Below are 12199 nucleotides of genomic sequence, written 5' to 3'. Positions count from 1 at the left end.
TAGAAAAGTTACCTTACCTACTCTTGGTCAAGACAAATATGGGAACAAATTCAGAATTTTTGGCACCAGTAGGATAAAAATATGCAAGGAAAGTTCAATGCAAATCAGCAACTCTTTGGTGAGAATGTGGTTTGAGGAAGAAAGCTGTTATGTCAGTCAATGAATAATTTTGATGAATGGTCACATTTGGGTAGATGCACAGAATTACTTTTATTTCTCCTGTTCTCCAGGTACAGTTGTAGGTGCAGTTTGTATTCACAGATAAAGTCAAGAGAGAACAAGCTGTAAGTTGCTGAGACTGCAGAGATATCCCATCAGGTTTTTTTTTTTTAAATCATTTGAGAGAGGAAACTACTTAGAGTAGGGCCAGAACATAAATAAAATTTTTTTAGTAACCTAGCCAGAGACCAATGTAAGGTAAATATATCTCATATAAGGATGTAATGTAAATGTTGAAACTATGAGAGGGTAAGATATTTTAAAGTAAGAGACCCAGAATAACAAAGGTTGAGATTGAACAGCTGTAGCAATTCCAGAACCACAATGCTTTGTGGCATAAGAGGAATTTTGGGGCTTTAGACTCTGTTACATATTAAATGTCTGATTGGCATTGTTGTCTCATGCATCATGAGGGCTGCCTTGGTTGCAGCAACCATGACATGGTGGAGTTCAGGATTTTGTGTAGCAGGAACAGAATAACAAGCAGAATTGCAACCCTGGACTTCAGCAGGGCAAACTTTGGCCTTTTCAAGCAATTGCTAGGGGAAATCCCATGGGCAAGGTTGCTTGAAGGTAAAGGGGCCCAAGATAGTTGGTTGATGTTCAGGGACTGCTTCTACCAGGCATAAGATCAGAGCATCCCGACATGTAGGAAGTCAAGGAAGGGAGCCAGGAGACCTGCGTGGTTAAACAGGGAGCTGCTGGGTAAGCTCAAGTGGAAGAGGAGAGTTTAGAGATCATGGAAGGAGGGGCTGGCCACTTGGCAAGAATATAAGGCTGTTGTCAGAGGATGTAGGGTGGCAACTAGGAAAGTTAAGACCTCCTTAGAATTAAACCTGGTGAGAGGGGTCAGAGCAACAGGAAGAGCTTTTTCAAATATGTGGCAAATAAAACTAACATCAGAGGCAATGTAGGCCCACTGACGAACGAGGTGGGTGCCCTGGTGGCAGAAGATACAGAGTAGGCAGAGTTACTGAACGCCTTCTTTGTCTGCTCTGCCGGAGGCTGTCCTGAGGAGCCCCGTACCGCTGAGGCCCCAGAAGAAGACAGAACAATGGAGGAATTTGCCTCGGTTGATGAGAACTGGGTTAGGGAGCAGTTAGGCAATCTGGACATCCATAAATCCATGGGTCTGGATGGGATGCACCCGCGGGTACTGAGGGAGCTGGCTGAGGTCATTGCTGGACCACTCTCCATCATCTTTGCCAAGTCTTGGGAAACGGGAGAGGTGCCTGAGGACTGGAGGAAAGCAAATGTCACTCCAGTCTTCAAAAAGGGCAAGAATGAGGACCTGGGTAACTATAGACCAGTCATCCTCACCTCCATCCCTGAGAACCTGATGGAACAACTTATCCTTGGTGCCATCTCAAGGCATGTCAGGGATAAGAGGGCCATTAGGGGCAGTCAACATGGCTTCACCAAGGGGAAGTTGTGCTTGACCAACCTCATTGACTTTTATGAGGACATAACAAGGTGGATGGATAATAGCAGAGAGGTGGATGTGGTCTACCTTGACTTGAGTAAGGCATTTGACACAGTCTCCCACAGCATCCTTATAGCTAAACTGAGGGAGAGCAGTCTGGACGATCGGTTAGTGAGGTGGACTGCAAACTGGCTGAAGGGAAGAAGCCAGAGATTCATGGACAATGGGACGGAGTCCAGTTGGAGGCCTGTACCTAGTGGAGTGCCTCAGGGGTCAATACTGGGACCAGTACTATTCAATATATTAATCAACGATTTGGACAAGGGAATAGAGTGTACGATCAGCAGGTTTGCTGATGACACCAACCTGGGACGAGTGGTTGACACACCAGAAGGCTGTGCTGCCATCCAGCGAGACCTGGACAGGCTGGCGAGTTGGGCGGGGGAAAATCTATTGAAATATAACAGGGGAAAGTGTAGAGTATTGCATCTGAGTAGAAACAACCCCAGGTTCCAGTATAAGTTGGGGAATGACCTATTAGAGAGCAGCGTAGGGGAAAGGGACCTGGGGCTCCTGGTGGACAGCAGGGTAACCATGAGCCAGCACTGGGCCCTTGTGGCCAGGAAGGTCAGTGGCATCCTGGGGTGGATTAGAAGGGGGGTGGTCAGTAGGTCAGAGAGGTTCTCCTGACTCTCTACTCTGCCCTGGTGAGACCACATCTGGAATATTGTGTCCAGTTCTGGGCCCCTCAGTTCCAGAAGGACAGGGAACTGCTGGAGAGAGTCCAGCACAGGGCAACAAACATGATTAAGGGAGGGGAGCATCTCCCTTATGAGGAAAGGCTGAGGGAGCTGGGGCTCTGGAGCTTGGAGGAGACTGAGGGGTGACCTTATTAATGTTTACAAATATATAAAGGTGAATGTCAGGAGGATGGAGCCAGGCTCTTCTCGGTGACAACGAATGATAGGACAAGGGGTAATGGGATCAAGCTGGAACACAAGAGGTTCCACTTAAATTTGAAGAGAAACTTCTTCTCAGTGATCGTATCAGAACACTGGACCAGGCTGCCCAGGGGGGTTGTGGAGTCTCCTTCTCTGCAGGCATTCAAAACCCACCTGGACACCTTCCTGTGTAACCTCATCTGGGTGTTCCTGCTCCGGCGGGGGGATTGCACTGGATGAGCTTTCGAGGTCCCTTCCAATCCCTGACATTCTGGGATTCTGTGATCATACATAAAAATTTGGGCAAGACCTGCTAAATCCTTCAGGTTGCTACTATTATAAATTCCAATATAACAGAAAATATCCTGTGGTTATCATCTTATTAAGAGAAAAGGTACTGACGCTAATTTTTTTATTGAGTACGAACTTTCTACTAGTTAAATGATGACAGAACTTTGAGGATCTGCCTGAACTGTTGTTTTGTGCACAGGGACACACAATTCTGTTAAAATAAAAGCTGAAAAGTTGTCCAACAAAATAAGGTTGTTACCATGGAAGCTCAGACAGCTTTCTGAATTTGAAGCCATGATTAGAGGCAATGTCTCCTCTAAGAAAAGGTAAGATATCTTTCTTCAAAAACCAACCAAACAAAACCAGAAAAATAAAGGCATCAAATGCCTCCCAAAGTGAGCTTGTTATTATGCATTATATTATGTGTTGAGGCTGTTAGAATCTCTGATACCCTAAAAAGGTAGAGCTCACAGTACACATACTTCCGCATTTTCAATTTCAATTTAATGAACAATAAAGAGATCCCCTCATGCCAAATCTACAATATGAAACATTCAGCTTTGCCCCAAAAATGAGTCTGCAGCACGACCATTGGCTTTCAAGTGGCCCAAGACAACAAAGTGAATTTCACCCAATGAATTTTCTTTTACGTAATACTATAAAGAGTTCTTGATACCATTTCCGAATTTCAGTTCTGACACATGCATCATGCTTTCGCTTACTACAAAAACAAGAATAAGAAAAAACAATCAGAACTAGGAAGCATGATTTGATAATTTCTCTACCAACAATTTAGTTACTCTTTTACAGAAAGAAATCAATTAACTCAGCATCACTCTCAAGTCACAACTTCATACACAGTTATACGATGGCAGCAAAATAAACAGTATATGAATTCTGTTGTATAGTAATACATACGTTAACTAGTTGAAACTCTCATGAGAAACATTTTTCAACTTAAGTACTATGTTTATAGTCTAATATACACAATTTTCAAAGAAGATTACAGAAAGTAAAATATTAGAAACATGAGAAAATACTAGCAAAACGATTTTACACAATAATCCTGATGACTTCCTATATGAAGCAGTTTTCAGAAAACAAATCTGCAGATTTTAAGACAATATCTGGTGTTCTGGAATGTTGAAAGTTCCTAAACTAAGCTTCAAAATATCTACTAATTTGGTAGTGTAGGCACTTAAAATTATAACTATAGGGACCTGCATATATCTTCTCTGGATTTACCACCACACCAAAGGGTCACTCCTGTTTAAATACAGAAAGCAACAATGAACCTGCAGTATCGACATGTGTTAAAACCTTTATACAACCACTCCTTGCTGAAGTTATCTATCAATTTTTAGAAGACCAAAATTCAGGTCAAATCACTGCTTATAGGGCCCAGAATCATACTACGATCATCTTGTAGAATGTCCCAACCACAGAGGTGAAGCCTACTTTTGAAAGAGTGCATATTTTTAAAGAGACTTACTTTTAAAGCTGGTTTTGTGTGCAGGGAGCATTTAAAGATTTAGTGGACCAGAAACTGCAGTCAACCATGTAACCTACACTGGTTTGGAGGAAATCCTGCATAACAGCCTTACTGTCTTCTTGCAAAGTGAAAAAGGTATAAACATCCATCCAGAAAGACTAGTTCATAATAATACATTTGGCTTATTCAGTAGATATACATTCCTGTTTTCTAATGAACAAAAGAGATCCCTGCTGCTACTGCTTGTTTAGTAACATTACCCTTCTATTATAGCGAGTTACCATTAAATACCAAACTCTGTATTTCAAGGGGAAAGGCTTTAATTTTACTTGGCGCACTGAAAACCATTTTAAATGGGGAAAAAACTGCAGATGTGAAATAAGAGCTCTGATTTACTGATGTCAACAACTTCTGTACAGTTGGAAGGCTCAAAATATTGCGGAAAAATGTTGGAAGACTTTTTCCATCTAAAAGTAGTGAAGACATCACTTACAAAACTCTAAAATGTATTAAACAGATCTTCTTTTCCACATTAAGAAAAGATCATATGATCACAATGAATTTAGCAATTTATTTTCCAAATAAATTAACATATTAATCAAAAAGTTTATACCAATTCAGGCATCAAGCAGCTAAACTCAAATGCTAGGAAGAATAATTCTAACAATTTTATTACAACTGCTATGATAAATTCAATGGAAATACATTGCTCTAATGTTTCCAATATCCAGGTTACAAAGTCTCATTACACATGTAATGTTCCTTGCTAACAGACACCCTGTTCCACATTAAAATTCCATCAGGATAGACCCATACAGCCTTCACACTGTTTTTTCTTATTCAGTTTAAGAAGTAAATAGAGAATATCAAACAGAACTTTTCATAAGCATCTTCCATTATATACAATGCAAGACAAGCTGCAACAGTTACTATGTCATTAAATTAACTTTGGGAAAATATTCATATACCATTGTGCGTCCCTGAAAGAACTTACACAGTTGAGTACTGCATAAAACACGTTCGATCACACCGTAAAACAACTCATGATAAATTATCATCCATTTTATGATATTGAAATACTCCACTTAATAAAGCAAAAGTAAACCAACAGATTTGCTAGCATTATGGTGTCATCTTTTTCACACCATAAATGTCCTTATCTATACTGCATAATGTTTGATCAGTCTTAAAAGGAACAGCATAAAAAAAAAAAGCCAAACTACCTCAGGGTCATTCTCAAAACTTAGTGAAACAGCTGTCTTAAAACCACAGTTTTATTTGCTTCAAGAAAAGTAAAAGCAAAGGAACACCATAAACAGCAATACCCTTTCTCTGTGGAACTATTTCTGGCCACTGTCAGACAAGGACTAGATGGGCTCTGATCTGATCCAGCACAGCTGTTCCGATGCTCTTCTGTACTTTACACACAGTTCTGCCTAAGTGCTGCTGAACTGAATTTTGCACATTTTCATGAAGTATTTACTGACTTTATCAGTGAACGAAGTTAATAAAAGTTTCCCAGCACACAATCTGGTCTTTGCTATGAAGTTGCTTGGGGTAATACAGGACCGTCTCTTCTCTGCAGTCATGTCTGTTAAAAATTCCCACCAATAAACTGAGTTTCCCAGGATACTACAAGATATAAAGGGGAATCTCCTTTGAACAGTGAGGTGGGCTAGAAGCTGCTGACAACTTTCCCTTTTGTCACTGCCCAGTAGCTCAGTGCTGTTATATGAGCCCATGCAGCTTAGAGGAATCACTCTATTTCAGTCACTCACTAAAACCAGAAGTTTGATCTGTATTTCATCCAGGTCTGTCTTTCATTGATGCTTGTATGTGGGAATCCAGATGGCTAACCCCTAAACTCTACTGTCCTGGTGGCTAGAAGCAGTCAGTTTTACTTGTTTCCACATTTCTATCTGGGAGTCCTAGTTCTATGTGTAACAAGGTCTACTTTGAGCATTGACTCCCAAGCTCTGTATTCAGAAATTGTAATTTTTTCAGCTTGGATAAATGGTGTGTGCTACAACTAATTGGAAGATCATCTTTATCTCAAGAAAAAAGGAAAGACCTCTCTTCCCCAGACTACAGCTTCCTTTGTAAACATTAATTTCTTTTCCATGGAATGATAAAAATATGCAAAACCATGTTGGATACTAGGAGCAAGGCAGGTAGGGGAAATGCCTGAACATTGCTTATTTATCATAAGGTCCAACACCTGTAGTTTTGGGCTCAAAAAATTACCTGGTGTTTGGGAGTTACAAAGGCTTAGCTGTTTGCTTTTCTGATTAATGCTAAAAGCCAGTGATGTTCTTGCCTCGGGCTTCAAATCCAGAGCTACGAGTACGCCAGCTGTAATGGACACAAACAGTCTCTATAGTCTCTACAAGTGAACAAATTCTCAAGAGCTGAGTGAATTCCCCAAAACAATATTCTTCCTGTCTGTTTGAGCCACCCTGACTCCATTCATTAAATGGATTTTTTTCATGGATTTAAAAATTAAATTAAGGCATTAGCAGTTGCATTATTTAAAATGTTCATCTTAAAAAAAATTTACCTTATAATTTCTTCTTTAATAATCTGTTACGTAAGGAATTTCCGAGAGCTGCTGAGTAAATGATTACTGTGGTTACTGTAGATTACTGTAGTAGAATTTCCATTTCTTTTGTGTTTCTTTCTTTATATAGGATATATAGGATACAGATCTCCCCATAGTTATTGAATGCAAACATTTGTGTAATTAATAGCTTCCAATTTATGTTGTTATTTATATTAATGTAACTGATAAAATGAGCTATTAAGAGCAGCTAATGTACTGTTTTCTACAAAGTACTTTGAAGCAGTTCTGTTAAATCAGAGAAAAGAACCTTCACTCCAAGTGTGCCGCATTACAAGTATATACACAGAATACTGCAGTATTACTAAAACAAATCTATGTTTCTCTGTGGGAACTTTTCATATGATAGCAATTCCTAGGGAAAATATATAAAAGCTGACTTATTTTTTCCACAAGACAGATATTTTTCTCAAAGGAGTAATACTGAACACAGCTGTGGAAATATTACATATTCAACAACACTATCAACAAAGACAAGAATCTTCTAAATGAATTATGTAATGGTGTTTTTAAAGGATTAAAAATCAGGAAAAAGGATTAAAATTGACTTCATTTTTTTTCACAGCAATTTCTCCAAAATCCAGACAGTTGTCTATGCCATTACATTTTATCCCCGGCCACATGTATTCTATTCCTTAAAAACCTTCATAATTAGGGAACAACTGTCCTTGTGAATATTTCAGGGTTCATATTCCCTTTTAAATGACAATTCTTTATAAACATATGGTTTCCTTTCTTCTAATGGGAGATGGTTCTGAACTTCTTCAGTAGAACATATTCACTACTAATCTTCCAGGCAAAACTCTCTTCCCATTTTTTTTTCCAGCACAGCTTGGCTTTCATAACAAAGAACTCAGGAAGCAAGACTTTTCCTCTTTCAATTAGACCAATTACATTTTGGGTCTACATAAAACATAACAATCTACTATACTTTCTTCTACATTTCCACAGCTGAACTATAAATGTTTCATGAAGTATTTCCTTTTGGTTTGAACATGCCACCCACTCATTTCTTTTGTGTTAACTTAAGTTTTTGCATTGGAAAGTGCAAAATAATTATTCTCTTTCTTTCTTAAAAACATAGAATCATTTAGGACCTTTAAGATGACCTTTAAGATCGAGTCCAACCGGTAACCTAGCACTACCAAGTCCACCACTAAACCATGTCCCCAAGCACCACATCTATATGACTTTTAAATACCTCCAGGGCTGGTGGACTCAATCATTTCCCTGGGCAGCCTGTTCTAGTGTTTGATAACCCTTTTGATAAATACATTTTTCCTGATATCCTCCCTTGGCACAACTTGAGGCCACTTCCTCTTGTCCTATCACTTGTTAGTTGGGAGCAGAGCCCGATTCCCCTCCTTTCAGGCAGTTCAGAGATCAGAAGGTCTCCCCTCAGCTCCTGTTCTCCAGCTGAACCCCTCAGGTCCCATCACACTTGTGCTCCAGCCCCCCACCAGCTCTGTTCCCTTCTCTTGACTTGCTCCAGCACCTCAAGGGCTTCTGTGTTGTGACGGACCCAAAGCTGACCCCAGGATTCAAGGTCCAGCCTCACCTCACTTGTGACAATCTGTCAACTGGACTTAACTCCCTCCACCACAACTCTTTGGGCCTTGCTGTCCAACCAGTATTTTTACTCAGTGAAGAGTACCTAGTTTTATGTGAGCAGATATTAATCTTTTACAAATACATACAAATTATAATAACCATGAAAGAAAAGTATAGTCACAGTACAAATCATATGCTGACAAATTCCCAAAGATGTAGTTTGCTTGTTTAACAAAATAAAAGTTATACATTGGAAAGTAAGCTTACTTGCTGAAGGGAAAGCTACTTTGTACTGTTGCGGGCAAGCCAAAGGGAAATTACCCTTTGTGGAATATAAACATTCAAGAAAAAAATAATAGTCTCTGCTTTACAAGTTGTTCTACAAAAAAGATCTTATTTTCCATGCCACAAGTTAATACGCAATTTTGACATGTGCTTTCTTTCAATTTACATAAGCATTTCCACTGAGTGGTAAAGTAACTTCTATCATCCAGTGAATTTGTACCTATGATGAAAAGCACTGCAAAACTGTCCAAGGAACCAAACATCTAAACTAATTCATTCCTGCATCTCCAAATATCTTTGAAAACAGTATATTAGGATATCTGTCAGACAATTCTAACTTCTCTGTGAGTTCTTACATGGTCTTGCAGCTTAGTTTATAAGTTTTTGTCTTCCTATTACTTTTTTTCCTTTTGTCAGCTCTGCTGTACCACCTACCACATTATGTGGCTGAGACAGAGCTCACACCTGGATTCAACCAGCCATGAGCCTTCGCTGCTAAATCAAAGTAACCACGTTTGTTCCAGGCTGTAGCAGATTCAGCTTTTTGACCACCACAGACCACAGAGGCAATAATGCCAAGAATCTGTTTGTTACTTAATACACAGGAGTTCTGGTTTTTAACACGCAAGCACAACTAGTGTGAGCAGCTGCAGAACCTCAACATATTTTCACTGGTGAAAACAATAGACTTAATAGCATAGTTAATAGATCTGTTATGGTATATCAAATATTGCAGGTTTTCTCTTATTTACATTTAATTTCTATATCTGTTCCTTTTCTTCTTATACATACTTGTGGTTTACCCCATAGGGGAAATTGGGAAAGAATTAATGTTAAAAATCAGCAAATCACTTCATTATATGTAAGTAATTAAAGTGAATTTAATTTTCTTTTTTAAAGTGCCAACTTGGAAAAAACCATAGATTACATTATACTTATTATTTAATAATAGCATAATTAGGAAGAAATAATATTAAAACCATACTACAATTAAAGCAGAGTTTTTCAGAAGTCTCCTCATGTATTTAGTGTTAGACCCAACACTGCACGACAGAGTTACTGCTCTTGTGTTGATGAGACACGAGTGAGACCCTCCTAGAAAGTTCCCAGGAACAAAACACGCATCTGAGAATAGAGGCTAAGTTAATTAATATGGTAGGGAAACAACTTATTTGCTGACATAATATCCTTCTTTTTATAGGTAATGTTTCTGAAAGCTTCATTTTCACTGTTCCGAAGGAGTTGTGTGTTTCAAACTTGCAAACAAATTTAGTTTGGAGATCTTTCTAGAAATATTGTTACTTTTTCCATCTACAAAACAGTATATGCTCAAAGTACATGCAAACATTTACAGACCCATGTCCTTCATTAGATACAGAAGTGCAAACTGTAGTAAATGATTATATTTGAAATGTGATACTTATTGCTTCCATTTCTAACAGTCAAACGGAGCCAAAGTCATGTTCTTTTGGATCTTTGAATTTCTAATGTGATATAAATTATTTTAGTTGATAAGTTACAAAAAACTATAATACCAAATTAAATTAAATTACATTATCTTTGCAGTCTAACAGACTTTGAATACTTTATTGCATTTTTTATGGAATTAAAGGACTGGATGGTCATGTTTATTTTTTCTTAAAACTACAAACTCAATGGGAATTGATGACAGCTACCACTTTAAATATTGCCTTTATGTTCTGAACAATATGAATCCAGCAGAAGGTTGTGTGTAAGAAAACTTACTCATTTACACTTCCAAATTACTCATACTGTTTGTTAAAACAAAGGGAAAAATCAGGGTGGGGGGAAATCAGCATTTATAGGTGACCAGGTTTTATTTTTTTTTCAGTTGTTAAACTTTGGCAAAGTAAATGCTTGATGCTCTATGAGGAAATGTTGCACTCAGTCCAGCTTGTATTCTGAAACAGAAAATTTTCCTTTAGAGCTTATTATCGGAATGATTCAGTAGTTTGGCAGTGCTTGCAGAGCTTTTCATTTTAACTACTGTTTAATTTTCCATGAAAGAATGTCTGGTGTTTCCAATGTCTGTAAGGCAGATAAATACCCATATTCCATAAAAATGCCATGTAACATTATCCAAACTTGTAAGTAGCATCAAAAGCAAGACTAACAATTGACATGTACAGAAACCAAAACTATTTCAAGACCTTCATTCATCATACAGGTTATTTTTCAGGCAGAGCAGTTTCCTGATCGAGTTAAGTGCACAAACGTTTTTACAGGCTCAAGGAGATGAGCGTCAAGTTGCGAATAAGCCAGCTGGGGGCTTCTTAAACTGCCATTCCCACTCAGAGAAATTCATATTCATCAGTGGCCTAAGACAGAACAAAGTTAACTTATTCTCCTATGGCAACACAAACTATCTACAAGGGTGAAAAATAAGATCTGTCTCTTCAGGGTATTGTTTTGCCTCTCCAATGCCATCTTCTTGTATGCGTAAAACACATGGTAAGCCCGACAATCACATGGATGCATAAACATACACACTTGACTTTCTAGCTCTTTTTGTACATGATCTCTTCATATAAAAAGCACAGCTTGCTCTTCATATTGCAAGCTATGAATTGCCCTTCAATATTGACATGCTGCTAAGAAACACCAGGGACTAAAGATTTTGCAAAATGAATCAGTATCTTTTGTTGCAGTTTCTAAGTCCGTTGCCAAAAAGATGCAAAAAAGTATGCATCCCTTAATAAGTGAAAGATTATTCATGCATGATAATAAATAATTATTATTTTATATATTTACATATAAATACTGAAGAATCAAGATGAACTACAGAAGTTGAAGAACCGTTTTTCTATACTCAGCTAGATTAAATGGTGGAGTTCAACTTAAGAAGAGCCAAAATTTAGCTAAAACCAAAATATGCAACTGCACTCCACATGGACTGGTTGCGAGCATGAAAGAAATATGTCATGTTATTAAAATGTGATGGGTAGTCTCCAAGGCAGCTTTGTGCAGTTGATGTTAGATTCATCACTTATGTAAACCACATTTATAAACAGTCCTAGAAAATGAAAATGTACTTAGTTTGCCTTACAATAACAAACATACGCAAGATCAGCTTAAGAAAAAGAGACTGCACTATAAGCATGAGAGGTGTGCCAGCATATGCTCACTTGCTCAGACATATGAAGTAATATTATACAAATACATTAATTTTCAATGAAGAAATCAAGATAGCATTTTATATTACTGATGTGATAATGTTAAATTTAAACACCTTCCGAATTTTTTTTTATTTGCATATTTCACCGTAGTCAAAGAAAATATTCGGAACCACAACATGCTGGATATACTCCTATCCTTTGCCTCCGACATTAATCTCTATTACTCATAAAAATTACGCATAT

General features: G+C 38.1%; 1 protein-coding gene across 2 annotated transcripts in view; it reads right to left on the bottom strand.

The window, feature by feature from the left end:
• The window catches only part of CENPP (centromere protein P), a 141379-nt gene that overhangs the window by 54695 nt on the left and 74485 nt on the right, over window positions 1-12199 (bottom strand). The window lies entirely within an intron of this gene.

Source organism: Patagioenas fasciata, chromosome 10 (assembly GCF_037038585.1).
Source record: "Patagioenas fasciata isolate bPatFas1 chromosome 10, bPatFas1.hap1, whole genome shotgun sequence".
Taxonomy (NCBI): domain Eukaryota; kingdom Metazoa; phylum Chordata; class Aves; order Columbiformes; family Columbidae; genus Patagioenas; species Patagioenas fasciata.
This window is presented reverse-complemented; position numbering and strand designations above follow the sequence as displayed.